Raw genomic sequence first — 21,587 nt, 5'->3', positions numbered from 1 at the left:
ATTTTGATTTTAACTAATTAAGCAATGAATACTGTGCAGAATTTATCAATTTAACCCAGGCAGACTTTGAGAACTGATTGTTTGATCAGTGGAATCTTAATATTGGTTGAAAACTGAGTTGGTCAAGTGAAAAATATTATTTTACTCCAGTGACTATGTGAAGTTAAACTGAACCAAGGCTGCTAAATGTAATTAAGATACAAATCAGCCAAGATCAGAGTGAATGGAATACTGAATGGCCTGTCCCTGTCTTCCTAACAGCTGCCATTGATTTTGAAGAAGTGGCTCTACAACTGTCGTCTTCTTTAGTGGTTGCTGCCAACACTTGGTACCTTGTCACTTTCTCGGTGGAATTATTCAATAAACAGACAATCCCAGCAGACGGAATTCTATCTGGAGTGAAAGTGGTTAAGAAAGGAATAAAGCTGAAGTATAGAAGAGATTGTATTGTTATAATAGTAGAAATTTATGCCAGGGGAGGAGGCCATTCAGCCCAGTCTGATCACCCCAGGCAAAAATAGCATTGTTTATGGCTATTTCCGCCCCCCAGTCCTTGGGCCAGAGCACAGCAGGTGACAGCACTTGAAGTGCCCATTCAGGGACTTGTTAAATTTGGTCAGGGTTTAGCCTTTCAAGTTGTGTGTTCCATCACTATTTGTTGAGTGAAATAAGTTTTGTCAACTTCCTTCTAATCCTATCAATTATCTTAAACCTGTGCCCTGGGTGATTAGCTTCTTCTCATAGGAAAATAGGTCCTTCCAGATTCCCCTGCCTCAGGTCTGGCCTGGGGGTAGATCCTCTGAGCCACTGACAGGGAGTTACTGATGCAACTGCCAGGAGTTGCTTATTTTTCCAGGCATAAGTTGTCCAGTTTGTTGGAGCCCAGCAGAGAAGCAAGTAGCCCACTTGTCCTGTAAGCTACACCACCTTCCTTTCCTGTTACTTGCAGGGATCTCTTGATGTATACTCCAATATCCTTCCATTCATAGAACATGGAACCGTATAGCACGGGATATCTGCACTGAACATGATGCTGGATTTAATTGAATCTCTTTTGCCTGTACATGATCCCTCCATCCCTGCATATTCATGTGTCTATTTAACAGCCTCTTAAACTCCACTGGTATCTGCTTCCACTACTACCCCTGGCAGTCCATTCCAGGCACCCACCACTCCCTGTGTGGAAAAAAAAAGTCCCACCCTAAGCTTTCCCCCTCTCACCTTAAATGCATTCCTTTAAGTTATTGCCACAGAAATTACAGTACAGAAGGTGGCCATTTCTCGAGAAGGAAAAGCATAAGACAGGACAGCAGACGAGAGGGGCATAAATGTAAACTTGTGAGCAATTGGATACTAGTTGGAGCAGCGTCACAGACATGTAAGAACAGAACATAGAACAGTACAGCACAGGAACAGGCCCTTCAGCCCACGGTGTCATGCCGAACGAATTAAACTGGTAGTTAAAAGCCTCACTAAACTAATCCCTTATGCCTACAAAATGTCCTTATCCCTCTATTCTCTGCACATTCATGTGCCTATCCAGAGCCTTTTGAACACCTCAATCGTATTTGCCTCCACCACCATCCCTGGCAGTGCATTCCAGGCACCCACTGCTCTCTGTGTAAAAAAAAATGCCCTGCACATCTCATCTGAACTTACTACCTCTCACTTTAAATGCATGCCCTCTAATATTGGACATTTCCACCCTGGGAAAAAGATAACGGTGGTCTACCCTATCTATGCCTCTCATAATCTTATAAACTTTGATCAGGTCTCTCCCTCAGCCTCCGCTACTCCAGAGAAAACAACCCAAGTTTGTTCAACCTCTCCTCACAGCACGAGCCCTCTAAACCAGGCAGCATCTTGTTAAACTTCTTCTGCACCCTCTCCAAACCGCCACATCCTTCCTATAATGGGGTGACCAGAATTGAATGCAATACTCCAGATGTGGCCGAACCACAGTTTTATAAAGCTGCAGCATAACTTCTTGACTCTTGAACTCAATGCCTTCACTAGTAAAAGCAAGCATGCTATACGCCTCCTTCAGCACCCTATCAATCTGTGCAGTTCCCTTCAGGGAGCTATGGACTTGGACCCGAAGATCCCTCTTTCCCTCACCACTGTTAAGTGTCCTGCCATTAACTGTGTACTGTCCCTTAACATTTAAATAATGATATTGGGGCCACGGGTTTCAATTTTGCAAACACAGTTCAGGCCCACAGAGTAGGTAAGCGCAAAAGAATCTACTTGGATTGAATGTTTTATTTTTGTGTAAACGTAAAGCTTTCGCATATGTTAACAGTTTCTGATATGCAATGCTTGTGGTGTGTGCACAGTGTGACATCAGACCCAGTGATTTATTTTGGTAAATTATGTCTGAGGGATGATTGTAAACCAGTGCATCAAGGGAACTTTAAAGCTGTCTTCAAATGGAATCACTGGTCTTTTGCATTCCTCTGAACAGGAGGGCACCAATTTGATTCATCATCAGAGATGGAAAAACATCAACATCAACAGTGCAACCGTCCATCAACACCACTCTGGACTGTGAGCTCTGATTATGTTCTCACATTGTGGAGTGTAATCAAACTCTATTTTCTGATTTACTGAGATGAGAATGTCAGTAACTGAGCTCAGCTTTAACTGCGCACCTGGGATACACTAAGTAGCTTCTCCTTCATATTTCCCAGATTAATTGCCTTCAAAAAGGCAGATTCACTGGAGTTTTTTTCTCTCCAATTAGGAACACTGTCAAAAAAAAAAGCTCGGTTTTTGTTCAATGGTTGGTCTGAGTTACCTTGTACTCATCAAAAGCTCTTTCTGGCTGTTTGAGGAGTTCTTGGAACTGCCTACTATAAAAAAAACTGTGCAATTTTTTGTTTCATGTCTTTCCTTAAGGCAGGGGAGGCATCTATTCAGCCTATCAAGTCTTTGCTGCCTCACTGAGCAATCCCATTCCCCACACTTTCTCTCTGTAACCCACATCCCCACCAATTCTACCATTCACTCACACACCAGGAGACAATTACATTGGGCAATTAACCTACCAGCCCCCATGATGGGATGACATTTGTAGTCATTTATATAAGCTGTCCATGCACACCTCAGGGAAACAAACAAAGTTCAAACTTACCCAGGAATGTTCCCCCAAAAGAAAGTCCAGAGCTGGCTCAATCAAATTGTGATCCCTTGCGTGGTGATGGAGTTTACCATACCATGAAGGTTCATGTTGGTTAAGGCAGCTCCTGGTTAAGTCAGCTGTCAAAGTTGTCAAATGCACTAAATATCTCTGGGATTCAAAAATATTCAGAAACATTCAGATATGCTAAATAATATTAATTTTTTAAATTAGAAAAGCATGTTAAGAATTTTCTGTTTTGAGTATTTAAAAAAATGCAAACATTTTTTAAGATCTCAGATAATATTTGCCTTATGTCCTTTCAGCTGTTTACTTCCATTTAAATTAGTGGGGAGGCAGAACCAACACCAGGTACAACCAGGCACAGATTTTCAGTTTGAGTTTACTGTTTAAATATAGAGCGTACAATCCAAGTTGGTATTTCTTCACTGGGCGAGGAGTTTCCATTGGAACATTGAAACAAAAAAAATTAGGAAAGAGCTGAGTACAACTTCAGTACTTCTGCATTTATGTGGCGATCCTGAAATTGCAAGCAGTCACCTGGGGAAATGTGGATTGCTACATCGACAACAGTCAACATTTCCCCAGAAAATCCATACTGATACTAGCAGTGCCCCTTTAAGACCACACCCTTCCTAGCTCTACTCCCAAGTCCTTGATTTGAGGATGGTGTTCACAACTGATGCTTAATGATCCTTGGATTTTTTCAACACTTGAAAAGATCCTGGTCCGCATCCCAAAGGGAGATTAACTGATCCTCCCAGTTGACTTCAGTGCCGGGAAGGGAAGAGCTGCAACCCTCTGGTGAGACATGATCACAAAGCACATGGTCTACCAGGCACCAGTGATCCCTATCCTCTTGTATGCATCTGACACCTAGACGACCTACAGCTGGCACCTTCAAAGCACCAGAAAAATAGCACAATTCCGTCTCTGCAAAATCCACTGAATTCATTGGAAGGATATGCAAACTATCATCAGTCTTTTTACAGTATTGAGATCCTAATTACACAGTTAACCATGTTGGGCACGTCACGTTGCATGAATGCCCAACACCAGACTCCCAAAGCTGGCAGTGTGTATCGAGCTCTGACATGGGAAGAGGTTATCAGGCAGAAAGTGGAAAGATTCAAGCAAGTGCTCAAAGCCTCCTTGAAGAAATGCAACATCTCCTCTCACTCCTGGGAATCTCTGGCCCATGACCACTCAATGTGGACACGGAGGATTTGGGATAATATTGAGAACCTCGAGGCCATGTGTTGGGAGCAGAAGGAGCGCATCCCTCACAACTGCCCTGTCAGACACCTCCATCTGTGGAAGAGTCTGCAGTTCCCACATTGGCCTTGTTTGGCACCTTAGAACCCACAAAACTGGCGTGAAAGCATGTCGTCCTCAATCTGGAGGGGGGACTTCCTCAGAAAAAAGAGTCAGGCTTGGGTTGTTGAGTTTACCTCTGCTATATTTTACTGTCATCTTGGTCAAGCTTGTCCAGACTTCCAGAATTAAGGAAATAGCTCACAGTATTTGTTTTTTATTGGGTGAGGTTGTCCAAAGATGCTAATTAAGTATCTTCATGATATTTTATTTTTCTGCAATATTGGAATTTAAAACTTGAGCCCATCATTTTTGTTGAGGAAGAGGGAATAAAGCCAAATAAAATTTGACTTTGGGGAGATCCTGGTGGTGAAGATTTCTTGAGATGGATCTTTCAGGAACCAGGGGATTGTGTTGTTAATTTGTTGAGAGCAGAGTGCAGTTGCAGTGGTGTCTGAATCCTGAGATTATGATGTACATAGAACACTACAGCACAATACAGGCCCTCCGGCCCACAATGTTATGCAGACATTTTATCCTGCTCTAACATCTATCTAACCCTTCCCTCCCACATAACCCCTTATTTTTCTATCATTCACGTGTCTATCTAAGAGTCTCTTAAATCTCCCTAATGTATCTGCCCCCACAACCTCGGCAGGCAGTTCACTCCACGCACCCACCACTCTCTGTGTAAAAAAACTTACCCTTCACATCCCCCTTATACCTTCCTCCAATCACCTTAAAATTATGTCCCCTCGTGTTAGCCATGATGTAGAGGAATTTGATGGCATTGGTTGGCAGTTTGTTGACCACTGATCACAGGATGTTGTTGCTGCCCTCCAGTGTTCCTAACAGGGATAACAGGGCCAGCTGTGAGATCAAGTACAAAACGTGTTCTCGTTTGAAAACATTTGTTATTATTGAAGAGCTATTTTGGTTTGAATTCAACTGTAAAATATTTCTATTCTGCAATATTGAGAAAGCGTAATGACAGAAATTCAGTCTGTTAGCAAAGCAGCCCTGCCAAGCTTGACCGAGATAGAAGTTAAGTACTTCAAACAAGGGTTAACATCGGCCTAAGGATGATTCTTATTAGAGTCTCCTCAGCAAATGTACTTCCCGTCTGCTGCAGGACTGAGGAGTACAAAGATTTTTAGATTCCAGCTCTAATTCTGAGACCTGTTAAGTGGTTGCAGCTGAATCCTCCGAGGAGATTGAAAATTAAACCATGTTTCCTGCTCATCATCCGGTTGAGTTGACCAGTATGGAGTTGGTTCAACAGTGATAAGTCAGCAATCAATTAACACGCTTGAAAATTACAGGAGAAGGGTAGGCCGGTTGCTGGGATTGAAGGATTCCCGCCCCAAAGGACAGGGCCTTCAATGGAGGACATCATCGCTTCTCCCTTTAGGCATCAGTCAGCAGTTTGGTGCCAACGACAGCGAGAGCCTTTGATAACCCATGCAATTGTGACTTGAGGGTCTTGAAAAAAAGAGTAGATACAAAATACTGCAAGGGTTGAAGAGAAAGAGGTGAAAAGAAGAGAAAAATAAAGTTTCAAGCAACTGTTGAAGACAACAAGAAATTGCAGGTAGTTGTGAACGCAGCCCGGTCCACCACGCAAACCAGCCTCCCCTCAAATGAGAAAGCAGCCAACGTAATGAAAGATCCCTCCCATCCTGGTCATTCCCTCTTCTGGTCATTCCCTCTTCCAGCCCCCCCCCCCCACCCCATCGGACAGAAGATACAAAAGCTTGAGAACACATATCACCAGCTTTTATCCCACTGTTATCATACTCTTGAACAGACCTCTTTTCCACTAAAAATGAACTCTTGATCTCCCAATCTACCTCATCGTGGCCCTTGCATTTTAATTATCTACCTGCACTGCACTTTCTCTGTATTTTTTTAATCCAAAATAAACTTTATTCATAATAAGAAACAAACTATATACAACAATAAAACAGTGCAAACCTTTACATTCTTGTACAGAGCAATCATTAGTGTTACCTATTTATATGAAAAAAACACAGCACCAAGGCCACTCGTGTGGCTCCCTGGGGTGCTACCCCAATCCCATATTTACAATATTTAAGGGGCTTCCTCGCCTGACCCCGCCCCTCCCTCTTCTGTGGCAGAAGAACCCTAAACTCTCGTCCTTCCCCACCGAGCCCTTGCGTTGGCTGCACCCAGCTTCAGTGCGTCCCTCAGCACGTACTCCTGCAGCCTGGAATGTGCCAGTCGGCAGCATTCCCTTACGGACATCTCGCAGCGCTGGGAGACCAACAAGTTTCGGGCAGACCAAAGGGTGTCTTTCACCGAGTTGATGACCTTCCAGCAGCAGTTGATGTCCGTCTCTGTGTGTGTCCCCGGGAATAGCCGGTAGATCAGAGAATCCTCTGTTACGCAGCTGCTGGGGATGAACCGTGACAAGGACTCCTGCACCTTTCGCCACAACTTCCTTGCAAACCCACAGCCTGCAAAGAGGTGAGCGACTATCTTGTCTCCAGCACAGTCCTCCCGGGGGCAGCATGCGCTGGGAGTGAATTTCCGACCATGCAGGACGGATCTGACTGGGAGGGCCCCTCTCACCGCCAGCTAAGTGAGGTCTTGGTGCTTGTTGGTGAGTTCTGGCGATGAGGCATTCTGCCAGATGGTCTGGACAGGCTGCTCAGAGAACCACCCCACAGTATCCAAAAATATGGAACGCTTCACGAATTTGTGTGTCATCCTTGCGCAGGGGCTATGCTAATCTTCTCTGTATCGTATCAATTTTAGTATATGTGCTGCCAAAGCCAAGGAGTTTCTCTGTAACTGTAGCACTATATTCTGCATTCTGTTCTTTTTTCCCTTTTGTACCATCTCAATGTACTTATGTATGGAATGAGCTGTCTGGCTGGCATGAAACCAAAAGTTTTTCAATACACAAAAAATGCTGGAGGAACTCAGCAGGTCAGGAGTACACATGGGCGTGCTCCTCCCCTTCCCCCCACCTTCTAATTCTGGCTTCTGCCCTCTTCCTTTCCAGTCCTGATGAAGGGTCTCAGCCCAAAACGTCGACTGTATATTTCCCTCCATGGACGCTGCCTGACCTGCTGAGTTCCTCCTGCACTTTTTGCGTATTGTTCCAGATTCCAGCATCTGTAGAATTTCTTGTGCCACCCAAAGTTTTTCACTGCATCTTGGTACATGTGACAATAATAAACCAATTACCAATTTTTAGAAAAAGGGTGCGAGCCCAACATCCTGATTAGGAAAGGCATACTCTTCTTCCTTTCAAAAATCACGCATTTGAAGATTAGGAAACAAAAGTCAAGTGGATATTCATGAGTTTCCACACACTTTTACGAGAAAGCCTGCTGCCTGCAGTAACAGCTGTTCAAACCATGTGGCGGTCCACTATGACAGCTGAGTGATGCTGCTCCTGGGAGTCACTTCAGCTGAAATGGAATGCTGCATGTTAGGCTTCTTCATTAGGTTTGTTTTAGAGACCAGTTGCATCTTGTCAGCAAGGCCTGGCACTAAAATTCATCATTTAACAAATAGTGTTTGGAAAATAAATATCCCTTGTGTGTGTTTTTAACTTTTTGTAGACTTGGAACTTGAACTTTCTCCTTTGATCATAGAATACTACAGCACGGAAACAGGTCCTCTGGTTCACCACCAACCGCCCATTATTTATTCTCCCTGCATCACCCTCAACTTCCCTCAGATTCTACCACTCAGCTGCCAACTGCAGGAGACTTTGCGGCCAATTATTCTGCCAGCTTGCATGTCTTTGGGATGTGGGAAGAAACCAGATCACCTTGAGGAACCCACACAGTCACAGGGACAATGTGCAAGCTCCACACATTGAGGCAGCTATGAGGCAGTGGCTCTACCAGCTGTGCCACCATGCCACCTTTGATGTGTGAGATCAGTTGATCAAAATCTGCTGGGTTCTATCAGACTGGATAGGAACTGCTTACTGAGCATCAGCAGACGATGGGGTTAAATACATGCTCAGCTGACACCGAAGTTGAGGGTTTCAGCAATCTGGTGAGCTCAAAAGTTCTTTCATTGGAGCTGAGGAATTCAAAAGGAGATTTAACAGTTCTGCTCAAACTTTGGAAGAGTTTTGTGTTGAAAGTCTTTCTACTGCAGGAGTTCAGTGTCCACAGGATGCAGGATTAAAATAATTAGTCAACAGTCAGGAGCTGGATGATTTTTCTTCGAACATGTCTGAAAGAATAGTGGGAGCAGATTTAGTCATAACCTTGGAAACCAGTCAGATCTGTACAGAGAAAGGAAAGTTCTCCAGGATAATGGTAAAAGGTCTGGGATTAGTTGGGAACAATTTCAAAGAGCTGGCACAGACAGGATGGGCTGAATGATCACCTTATGCACTATATGATTGAATGCTCAGTTGTGTTATCCTCCCAGTTCACACAGCCTCTCAGGTTAGTATCAGATACCTGAGTAATGGAGACACAAGAGTTGCAGTCAACTGTTGCAGAAGGAATGACGTTCCTGTAATATCATCCATTACCACAGGAGAGGATATGTGCATATTGGAGATCAGGTTCCTGGGAAATAGGAAATGCTTGAACATATTGAGGTGGCACAATGGTGTAGCTCATAGGGTTGCTGCCTCACAGCTCCTGCAACCCAGGTTCATTCCCAACCTCCAGCACTGTTGTGTGTGGAGTTTGCATGTTCTCCCTGAGACCATGTGGGATTCATTTGGTGCTCTGGTTTCCTCTGACATTCCAAAGATGTTGTTAGGTTAAGCTGCCACTGTGAATTTCCCCTAGTGTGTAGGCAAATGGTGGAATCTGTGCAAGGTGGAGAGAATAAAGTAGGATAAGGTTAGATGGGTGCTTGATGGCTGTCATGGACTTGGTGGGCCGAAGGGTCTGTTTCCATGCTGTATGACTGTATAATATTCCTGGAGGTTTCATCTTGCTACGTGGCTCCAAACTGCTCCACATCTGCATTGTCACCTTTGGTTACCTGATGTCAGTATCCCACAGAACATAGGAAAGGGGAACAGGAGGTCAGATGGCCCCTCGAGCTTCCTCCTTCGCTCAATGAAGTCATGCCTGATTCAATTTTGGCTTATCAGATATCCAATTGCATATTTTTTTAACTGGCAATCACATTTTTTTCCTTTCTTTGCTATTTTTATAACAAAAAAAGTAAAACACTTAAACGTTTAAAAAAACATAAATTTTACGACCCCTCTCTCCCCAATTATATTGCTCCTGAGTTACTTCCATCAGAGTTCTTGAAGTTTGACTAATTCCAGAAGACTCAAAGACAAACCTGAAGGTTTGCAACATTCTCCAGAGCCAGGGAATACTGGTAAATGCACTGGGATCAACAGGACTTTGATAAATCCTGTATTGGGGAAAAGAAGACTTGGAGATCTGGAAATTTAGCTGTGCAACTGCAATTATGCAAACAAAAATAGTGTCTTGGGGCATTAAGCAATATTGCAGACATAGTTGAGTGAGCTAAAGGCAATCGTCAGCAAGGAATGGACTTGTTGGTGTGAGAATTTTGTGTCCTCCCAGCACTTTTTTTGCACAATACCAGAATTAGTTTTTGGTGGTGTTTTTAACCATAGAAGAGTAATGGTTAACTCATACAGCACAGAAACAGGCCCTCTGGCTCATACTGACCATACATAATTGTTATACTAATCCCACGTACCAGCAGTTGGGCCATAGCCTTCTGTACGTTTACATTTCAATTGCTTGCCTAGATACTACTTCAGTGTTGCACCTGCCTCCACCACTCACTCACACAGTGCAGATTCTAATCACCCTCTAGGTGGAAAAGTTCTTCCTCAGGCCCCCTCTAAACCTCATACCCCATATCCTAAACCTAGGATCTCTAATTTAGAACCTCTGGAAGGTTTCCCCCCATCTACCTTATCTGTGCCCCTGATACTTTTGTATACCTGTCAGCTCTTCCCTCAGCCTTCCCCGCTTCAAGGAAAACAAATCTAGCTCATCCAGTCTGTTAATGTTTTTAATGCCACAGACATACTTTGAGGCCATAAAGCTGAACAAAATGAGTTTTAAAATTAGATGAATATATATCATCCAGTTTTTTTCCCATTGTACCCTGAGAATGGTGCCTTTATTTTTAAATCTAAGATGTTAGAATCTGTATTTAGACTATCCTTGGCATCACAATTGAAACCGTGGCATGAATCCGTGAGATCTTCCTGCTCTCAGCAGCTGGAAATCAAGAATGTAAACCCTGCAAATGTTATTCTCCCAATTTTAAATCAAGAGGTTCAAGGTAATTGTGGTTTCACAGTAGTTCTTTTGTTAAAGTCAGTTCAATGTTGCTTCCTTGTTATAACACTGAAGAAAGACACAGTGTCTGTGCCAGCTCCCAACACAGCAATTCCATCATTGCCTTCTCCTACTGAAGAGAGACATCATTCAATCCCAACTTTCCATTTCCATCATTGAAATCTATTTTTTCCTTTTCCCATTCCTTAATTCCCCTTAGCCCAGCAACCTACCCTCTCTCACATGCTCATTAACTCCCTTTTCATTCTTTTGCACTAACCACATTGAGCTAACTAACCTATCAGCACATCATTGGGATGTGGGAGGAAATAGGTGCACATGAGGGAAACCCACGTGGTCATGGGGACAATGTGCAAACTCCACATGGATACCACCTGAGATCAGGATTGAACCAGGGTCACTGGAGTTATGAGGCAACAGCATTAACAGCTGCACCACTGTTCCACCTTAAATTCCACAGCCAAGATTTGAACTTGGATCTCTGGATTACAAGTCCAGTAATTTAACCGTCATGCCACCACTGTAGCCTTTGGAGATGCTCCATTTTATGCACGGGTCTTGATCGTCATCCCACATTTCATCACTTAAATATATCACTTTAAACTTGTACTTTTTATTTGAACTCCCAGAGGTGGTAAACAACATGGAGTTACTGACTAGAATTGAGCAATAGTGTAGAGCGTCTTCTGATGTGGTAGAAGCAATGCAGAGGTAATGGTGGGAAGGGTTACATTGTCAGTCAGTTGATTCCCTACAACATTTGCACAAGCAGGTAGACTTATTGATATTGAAATGTCAGACTCTGAGTGCAGAATTTAAATTGTAACACAAAATTAACCTTCAAAGAACAAAGGAAAGATTTTATGTTTTGGAAGTCAAGTAGAATTGCAAGAAGGTTTCTGTTTCTCAGAGCTTTTGAAGAGGTCTGATGTCTGGTGAAAAGAAATGCCATTGATTGATTATTAAGGCAGGGACCTTGATGACTTGAAATCAATAAAAGTTGTTGTCTGGTTCATTTGGGGGCTTGCAGGGTCTTTTGTATTGAGGGGGTATGGGTCCAGGAAAATCTGCAAATGCCCAATTGAACTCCTTTGCATCTAGTTCAGGTCAGTGGGTTCCTTGCAGCTCCTTCCTAAACCTGGCACCCTGTAAGACTCGAGCACAAGGACTACTGTAGTTACGGATTGTGCACTTGTTCTATAATTACTGCAGCAATAATTAATTCAAATGTTTATAGTTGGTTGCATGGTTGATATAATTACTTCCATGAAATAAAGAGAAAATATAAACAAACACAGGGACTTAATTAGCTTCTTTCACTAAGCTGAAAAATATTTCAAAACTAAATCTGATTTCTAATGAATTATAAAGTTCACAACTGAGCTTTTTAGTAAAATGAAGACAGACAAAAGCATAAATCGCAATTATGTGATTCGATCTGTGTGATGTTTCTTCAATAACTACTGTGTGTCCATCTGCAGCTGATAACCTTGCCACTGCAACCATTCCCACTCCAATTTTCCATTTCTCTGCCTCCAGGATTACATTTATTCCACATTTATTTTAACGTTCCATTACTGGCAGTGCCACGCTGTGTTACAGGCCTTGACTGTAAGTGAGACAGTAAACAGCCCATGACCCCATTCAAACTAAGGATACATAGGTCATGCCCCACTAGGCCCTAAGGTAAATTAAAAGAGGCTCTCATCTCATGGAGACAGGAGATCATGGCTTTTTTTGACTGCTGAGTATTCGGATCCCTCAGTTATCACACAACAGGTGAACTTAAAAAGGTGTATAAATAAAAAGAGGCAGAATGCCCGTTTTTCTGAGGATTGGGGAATCAAGAAGTAGAGGGCATAGGTTTAAGCTGAGAAGGGAAAGATTTAATTGGAACTTGAGGGGCAACTGTTTTACACAGAGGGTGGTATGCATATGGAATGAGCTGACAGGAAGTAGTTGAGGCAGGTACAAGAACAATTTTTAAAAGACAGCTGGACAGGTACGTGGATAGGTAAGGTTCAGAAGGTTATGGGCCAAGCACTGGCAAATGAGTTTAGCTTGGATGGGATCTTGGTCAGCATGGACCGTGTGGGCCAAAGGGCCTGTTTCTGTGCTGTATGACTCTGTGATTCTATGACTCTGTAACCACTGCTGTAAATTCTTACATCAGCCTTTCAAATGGACTGAACCTGATTTTAAAATGTTACTGTAATGTCACACCTCTTCATGGATGCCCTGAAATCTGTGCAGTAAATAAATTGTCCATGTGTGAGTGTGAGACAGGTTGGAATTGCATTCCCCTTGTTTGGCCATCCTCTCCCACAATGGTCTGAAGTGGTGTTGGTGGGGAGCTGGGGGAGAAGATCAAACACTGAAACCTAATCTCTGAACCTTTCTTCTGAAGGCCCTCAATCTCTCAGTGATTTACAACATTCTCAAAACCTGTCCTCATACGGTCTTCTTTCCTGGATCAGTATCCATTTCCTAAATCACCCTGGGGCATTTTTTTTAATATTAAAGCTCTTATAGAAGCAGAAATTGATTTTTTTCACTGCCTGTGTGTACATGTCTCTTCTTTTTTCCTGCTTTATCTCTGCCAATGTCACTCATTCACAGACTCCCTGACTTCTGCTGTTTCTCATTGCTACTCCGTCTGGGTTGCACTGACCTCTTTGAGATTTAATCTTTTCTGCCTATCACAAACTTTAGTCTCAAAATTGTTCCACCATGTTCCTTCAACATTAGAACAGGTTTGTGAAACTGGCATGGAGATCGAGAAAACACAAAAAAAATCTGCAGAAGTTGGAATCTGCAGCAAATCACAAAGTGATAGAGGAACTCAGCAGGTCAGGCCGCATCCATGGAGGGAAATAAACAGTCGACGTTTCGGGCTGAGACACACAAAGTGCTGGAGGAACTCAGCAGGTCAGGCAGCATCCATGGATGGAAATAAACAGTTGATCAAGAACTTCAGTTGCGAGCTTCAGAGAGCATCTTGGCCTGGTTTCCCTGAAGCTGACATTGTAAGTTTCAGTGAGGCATTCCCGATTGTTGTGTAAAAGGGTTCTTGCTCTTTTCAGTAAACATAATCTTTGCAGCCTATTTTTAAAGGGACATGCCACCATACAAGCAAAGCTCTTCCAGCTACTATGCAATGTTGCTACTGAATGAGAGATGCTGTGTTGGGTTGAGGGGTTCAGAAGGGTACTGTCAGAAGTTGGAGAAAGAACAGTACCTTAATCAGGCATATTTTTTCTGCAAGAGGGATACATGGACCCTCCAGATGCCCATCGAAGGAGGTACTGGGCTCCCTGCAAGTCTGTGAACATCTGTACTTTGGGGGAGCCAACAATGCTGTCAAATGTCTCTGCCTGTTCTACCTGCTTCTCTCTACTGAAGGAAAAGTAAATAAGATCTCTCCTTGAGTGCGGAGCTTACGTGTCTTCCATGCGTTGCAGTGAGCAGCAGACTGTGAGCTGTGGCTGGGATCAGCAGCAGCAGCCGAAAATCATCCTGAGACTGGGGAAGTGAGAGTGATCGTTAACCTGACATTCTTGGGCAAAACAGTTCAGGCACCACGAGGTCCCATGTGAGATTGTACAAGGGCACCGATCTCAGAGCAAAGAACAGAGTTTGAGTGCCGTCCCTTTCATGGGAAATTGGGTAGGAAGACCTGGCTGTTCTGTGAGTAGATTAGAGCTGTTATTTTCACACCAGTGATATTGAAGATCTCACTGCAGACAGTTTTTTTCTTGGTCCACTACCACTCTTCATGTTGTTTGGGGAATTTTACGCTGAAAAGGATGTGTTGCAGAGAATGGAAATCCCACTGAAAGATGAGGAGAAATGTTGCCTGATGGGCAGTAAGATGACCAAAAATGTACCCAGAAGAGTCTGCTGTTTTAAGCTGACTTCCAACAGCATGCACTTGGTGTCACAGCACAGAAGCAGCCCTTTTCTGACTCTAATCCCATTTTTTTTAATCTTCCTGCATTTCCCATGAACTCTCCCCAGATTCTACCACACACCCACATTTTTTGGATGGTGTGTGTGAATGAACTTGTTCTCTCCTCCATTCATTCCCTTTGACTGCATCTCAGTTCTTGTTTTACCTCTGAGCTTTTTCCAGTTCCGATGAAAGGGCATCAGCTTGAAACTTTGAAGTCAATCCCACGTCTACCACAGTGGAATGGGATTTTAGAATTAGGTCACAACCATCCTTATGTTACGTGGTTTAATTGCAATTGAGCAAGAGCAAAATTCTACCCACTACCTCTCTCCACAGTTGCTGCTTGACCTCATCGGGACGTACAGCATGGAAATGGGCACCAACCATCAAGCACCCATTTACACTAATCCTATCTTTGTTCTCGCATTCCCCTCCACTCCACCCAGATTTTACCTCTCATCTCCACACTACAGGCAATTCACTGTGGCCAACTAACCTACCAACCTGCACGAATATAGAATGTGGGAGGAAACTGAATCTCCCGGAGGAAACCCACCCCATCATAGTGAGAAAAAGCAGACTCCACACACACAGCAGCTGAGGTCAGGATTGAACCCAGGCTGCTTGTGCTATGAGGCGGTAGTTCTAATAACTCTGTCACTCTGCCACCCCTGCTCTGTATTTGCAGATTTTGCAATCAGATGAGGAAAAGCCAAGCTGAAATACTAATATCCTGCAAAAATGTTCCATTATAACTTCAGAAAGAATTTTGGGTTTGATTTATGTTTTAGCACTGTCTTCGCAAATTCCAGAACAATCCATCATTTTAAGTGAGACAGGTAGTGTTTCCAAAGTGCCCTTATGTTGCATGTGGCTTGTAATATAACAGTGACTGGACTCCAGGAGAGCCTCTCGAGTACTGCTAGGTACAGCCACATGTATACCTGCCTGGGTTACGAAGGCCACTTGCTACAAAATCTTACTTTCAGCTATTGTTCATGGGTCTCCAGCCATTTTACATCTGACTCAAAGTTGGCTGAACAAGAGCAACCCACAAAGCACTGGAGGAACTCAGCAGATGAAGGATCTTAACCAGAAACATCGACTGTCCATTTCCCTCCACAGATGCTGCCTGACCCGCTGAGTTCCTCCAGCGCTTTGTGTGTCGCTCTAGCTTCCAGCCTCTGCAGTCTCTTGTGTCTCCATTTGGCTGAACGAGACCCATGTTTATTGTAACCTAGTCCGTTAACCCTGTATCAACTGTACCTTCAAGCTAAATGGTTGTGAGTCTGCAGGGATGTCATCTGATGAGTTTCCCCAGGCAAAGTGAATGTTATGAGCATGCTTCACTGTCAGCATTGCAGACCCTAGATTTGATCACTTTTGCTGAATTCACCTCCAAAATAAATGGGATGAATTTCGCACAAGAATAAGTGGGTGCAAATGGGATATTCACAGCAACTAAAAGAAAAAAATACTGTTCTCGCTCAAGATCTGAATCATAAAGTAATTTTTATGTCTTTATGTCTTGCACTGTGCTGCTGCCACAAAACAAAAAAATTCACGACATATGTCAGTGATAATAAACCTGATTCTGATTCTGAATAGAAAACTTGCATAGGTCTGGCCCAGGTATTAAGTTTTGCATTATAAAAGGCAGCATTTAGCAAATGAAAGAGGAGTTTCAGGAGGAAATAATGAAGAAAGACAGAAGCAGACGAAGTCTGTGGTGCAGTTATTGTTTCATCTAGCTGGAAATAGTAAAGTCTCGGTTGCAGTTCCAGGAGCCTTGCACAGTTGAATGAACGCTGATTGTAGCATAGAGAATTGGTATCCTGGGGTTTGCAGAGAAAGTGCTGATGTGCCAATGAAAGTAGCTGCCAGAAACACAGCAGGAGCTGTTCTTTTTTGTGTGATTGGTTGGTCAAATCGAGAAGGGGAAAAGAGGCGATGATATGTATCTCAGGTGGCCTTTTAACATCTTCACAAGTGCAAATGAAATTGCCCCTTTTAGTTACCTTTTCGGGATTTAATTGGAAATAAATTGGTTCGGTCTATATTGGCTTCTGCATATTATTTCCTTGTTAACAATTGTATTCCCACATTTACATGTGTTGTATGGGACCTGAGCAGATGCATTCAGAAGAACTGGCATCAGTTTGCAGAGTAGTGAGCACTAAAAAGAGGCAGAAACAGGGTACAACAGTGAGTTGAAGTCTAGCCTAAGCTGCATAGCTTGCAGATTTAGAGATTGGTTGAAGGTAATGCATCAATACTTAGTGTCACTGCACTGCAAGTTAATCTTCATGATTCCCGATTTGGGCTCTTCCTAATTTTGGCATCTGTCTAAAAGAAGGCAGCAAATGAAAAGCAGCCACATGTTTGCCCAGTGGGTTGAGCAGTTGCTCATTCTCTGAGTTAAAGGAAAAATTGCATGCTTCCCCATGGGGCCATTTGGTCTCTGTGCCAGTTGATTCAGGGGAGGAAACCAGCCAGTATTGCGATTTCTGGGACTTGAGCATGCAATTCAAGTAATACCTTACTGAACCTGCATTCTCAGAGGTGCCATTGTACAGATGAGATGTTAAATCAAAGCTCCATTCACCCCCTTGAGTGAAAATAAACGTGTAAGCTCCACACAGACAATATCCGAGGTCAGGATTGAACCTGGGTCTCTGGCACTGTGAGGCAGCGGCTTTACTATCTGCATCACTGTACTGCCCGTGGGTCCAATTTAGTCTAATTTGGTCGAATTTAAGTTAATTATGTCTGTATATCCATCAGCTACTGTAAAGGGAGTGGGTCCTTGTTAAGATAAGGTATCTTTATTAGTCACATGTACATCAAAACACACAGTGAAATGCATCTTTTTGCGTAGAGTGTTCTGGGGGCAGCCCGCAAGTGTCGCCACGCTTCCGGCGCCAACATAGCATGCCCACAACTTCCTAACCCGTACGTCTTTGGAATGTGGGAGGAAACCGGAGCACCCGGAGGAAACCCACGCACAGTTTTGTTGATAACTTTTTAGCCAAAAATGACTGATTTTCTTCTATAAAGGATAACGTGGAAATAGCTATGCTCGTGGTTGTATTTTTGAATGCTTCACTGTTCCTCTTTGGGTTAGCGAGCAATGCAAAATACTGTTTTCAATGTGAGTCCATTTATTCAGAAGTGAATAATATCTTTTGTACAGCTTAGATGAATCCTGATCCCTTTCTTCTATTGCTATGGTACATATTTATGGTACATATATATATAATGTTCGAAAGACAACATTTTGCAGACAAGAAGTCTGGAATAAAAATAGAAAATGCAAGAAGTTCTCAGCAGTTAGAAAGCATCTGTTGAGAGACAACAAAAAAAGGTCAACTTTTCAAGCAAATGACTTTTCATTGTAATGTATTTTTTTTAATTATTAGAATGCAGTGATTTTTCTTGTGTCTATGCAGAATGTTTCAGTTGAATGTCAAATACTGAGGGATGGAGTCCAGGGCATTCATGTCAAGGACAAAGTTGCAGTTGAGATCTTCAAAGTGTTCTAGGTAACATAGAAAACTTACAACACAATTCAGGCCCTTCGGCCCACAAAGGTGTGCTGAACATGTCCCTACCTTAGAAATTACTAGACTTACCCAAAGCCCTCTATTTTTCTCAGCTCCATGTGCCTATCCAACTGTCTCTTAAAAGACCCTATCGTATCCGCCTCCACCACCGTTGCCGGCAGCCCATTCCACGCACTCACCACCCTCTGTGTAAAAAAAACTTACCCCTGACATCTCCTCTATACCTACTCCCAATCACCTTAAACCTATGTCCTCCTGTGGCAACCATTTCAGCCCTGGGAAAATGCCTCTGTCTGTCCACACAATCACTGCCTTTCATCATCTTATACACCTCTATCAGGTTCCGCCCTCATCCTCCGTCGCTCCAAGGAGAAAAGGCCAAGTTCCCTCAACCTGTTTTCATAAGGCATGCTCCCCAATCCTGGCAGCATCCTTTTAAATCTCCTCTGCACCCTTTCTATGGTTTCCACATCCTTTCTGTAGTGAGGTGACCAGAACTGAGCACAGTACTCCAAGTGGGGTCTGACCAGGGTCCTATGTAGCTGCAACATTACCTCTCGGCTCCTAAGTTCAATTCCACGATTGAAGAATACCCCATATGCCTTCTTAACCACGACATTCATTGATGGTCTCTCTGTCTTTGATGACTTCTGCCACCCCAACCTACGAGAAGTCAAGAAAGACACATTCCAACTCAGAAATCCACAATTTCATCATGGGAAGAGGTGGTTTTTTAAGGCGACCTCAGAGATACTGTAATCATGACCATCTTTAAAAGAGGAGATGCCCACCTGTGGTATCCACAGAAAATGTCATCACCAGAGCCCTTTTCAAGCATGTCCTCTTAGTGGCTGAAGGGCTGCTCCCCAAATCGCAGTGTGATTCCACCCGTCCAGCGGCTCAGAGGGTGTGATCTGCACTGGATGACGACTCTGAGAAAAACGCAGAGAGCAGCACCAGCACGTGACCTTCATCGAATGCACTAAATCCTTTTGACTTCATCAATCAGAAGGGATTGTGGAACACTCTCGTAAAATTTGCCAGCACACTCAAATCCTTCTCCATCTTATGTCTACACCATGACGGCATGCAGCCATGATACTAACCGACGGGTCTACAGCAGAATCAATTTCTGTGAATTCCAATGTCAAAAGAGCCTACATCAATGTCCCAACACTTTTCCCAATTTTCCTCATCACAATGTTGTATCCACCATCCAACAAAGTTCCTATGGTGCAAATCCTCTAAACTGATGGGAAACTGTTCAACCTAGGAAGCTATACTCAAGAACCAAGGTCAAAAGAATTACAGATGTCAAACCTGCACTTTGCAGATGATGCTTGAACCTGTATATCCTTTGGAGGCCAAGCTCTAAGACATCATTGATTCATTCACTGAAGCATATCAGAAGGTGGTCCATACACTCTGCCATCTGCAAGACCAGGGTCCTCTATCAACCTGCCTGCACTCCACCACTCTGCCATCTGACAATAAAGGCTCTCAGCAAGATGCTGGAAAATGTGGACCAGTTCCCATATCTTGGGAGCCACCTCTCAAACTTTAATGATAAAATTCACTATTGCCTTCAATACACCAGCACAGTCTTTATTTGGTTGAAGAAAAGGGAATCTGAAGATCAAGATCTCAGAGCTCACACAAGGCATATTTGTCCACCTGACAGCAGTAATCCCTGCCACACACCTGATGAAATCTCATGTCAGTTTTTCTGACAATCTTGATCTTCAGAAGGTCTTAAAAGAGGCTGCAAGATATAGTTTGGAATTGTGGGTGTGAGGGCACAAACGGTACACTTTAAGTTTTGAATGATTTGTTTGCAATCTGCTGAGAAACTTTTAATTTTACTTCAGTCTGAATAGAACAAGGCTATTGTGTATTTTAAAGTTATTTTCAATCATTTAAATTCAGGATCCTCACAGATGGTGAGAAGGTGTTAACATTTCTAATGCTTTTTGAGATGCACTTATATTCAGCGGGAATAATCAGACTCTACCAAGTCACCAGCCCTAACAATTTAGAGAAATAACTTCTAAGCAATGAACAATATTTGAAAACAATGCTGCCCAATTATGCAGGTTTATTGCAGAATTTGGATTTGGCAATAGGAAAACAGTTTTGAGCAGAAATTAGGGGGAGGTGGAGAATGAAAGTTTATTTGCATGGGTATCAAGGGCATTATAGCTTAATCATTGAGCTACTGATGCAGACGATACATCCACGTACACACTTTCAGAGTTCCAAGTACTTATCAACTTGTTTACTGAAGAGCAAGAGAGAACAGGCCTTGTGCTAATTATCCACACAACAAAGTTCTACCTACCCATCCCCATTACAGAATACTGACCCCAAAAATAAAGGTCTATGAGACCCTGGAAAATATAGAATGCTTTCCATATCTCAAGAGCCATCTCCCATCGAAGATCAACACCAGAGGTGAAATTCATCTTCACTCTCATTGACCCAACACAGCTTTTGACCATCATTTGTCCAAAGATCCAGAGCTTGAACCATGAATGAAGCTTAAACCAGTCTGCAGTGAAACCTGCCCTTCTCTATGTTTCGGAGACACATCGAAACATGAGGGAGACACCACTGATGCCATCGGCACGAAATCCTCCAAGCATACGGCTGGATTAATGAACCAGCAGCTGCATCTTCTCCTGGGCCAACATCCCCAGCTCAGTCAGCTGCGATGGGTGTGCACAACAGCAGACGTCAAAAACTGGCACTCTGTTCTGAGCCACGTCACGAGAGGTTACCAGGAAGTCAGACAAAATTCCTCAAGGATGTCTTCAAAGTCCCGCTGGAAAATATAACATCCTCACTGATTCTTGGCAATCATGACCTCATGGTAGAAGTGGCACCTCAGATGGAACTGAGAACCTTGAGTCTCATCGGGGGAAATGTGCATGAAGCCCAGTGAAAATAACAGAAGGAACCCATCACCTTCCCTACTGCACAGGCACATGGCCTGTCAGGCACTCCCTGTCCCAGCTGTAGCAAAGTTTGTGGATCCCACAATGGATCCATCAGCCACAGTCCTGGTCATCCTTAGCCATGGGACGTTACCTTAGAAGAAGAAGAAGAGACTGCTAAAAATCAGAATCAATACTGTAGAAAAAAGTAAGGGGATCTGATTATTTTGTCTCACATTCAAGAGACTTAACAGCACAAGCAAAGGCCATTTAGCACAGCTGGTTCATACAGCTATTCATATTTCACCTGAGCCACTCCTGCCCTCCTTCATGGAAGTCTATTGTTGTCATATCTATTACTTTCTCCTGCATGCATCC

The 21,587-nt window shown here is 43.3% G+C and overlaps 1 protein-coding gene and 1 non-coding gene across 7 annotated transcripts in view; one reads left to right on the top strand and one right to left on the bottom strand.

The window, feature by feature from the left end:
• The window catches only part of LOC127581979 (astrotactin-2-like), a 1,282,697-nt gene that overhangs the window by 543,135 nt on the left and 717,975 nt on the right, over positions 1-21,587 (top strand). The gene's annotated exons all lie outside the window — the stretch shown is intronic.
• LOC127582328 (U6 spliceosomal RNA) lies at positions 7,149-7,251 on the bottom strand. The gene has a single exon (XR_007958102.1). It is a non-coding gene; the product is annotated as a U6 spliceosomal RNA (small nuclear RNA).

This window comes from Pristis pectinata, chromosome 23 (genome assembly GCF_009764475.1).
Source record: "Pristis pectinata isolate sPriPec2 chromosome 23, sPriPec2.1.pri, whole genome shotgun sequence".
Classification (NCBI taxonomy): Eukaryota; Metazoa; Chordata; class Chondrichthyes; order Rhinopristiformes; family Pristidae; genus Pristis; species Pristis pectinata.
Note: the sequence above shows the minus strand (reverse complement) of the source record. Positions and strands in the feature narration are given on the sequence as shown.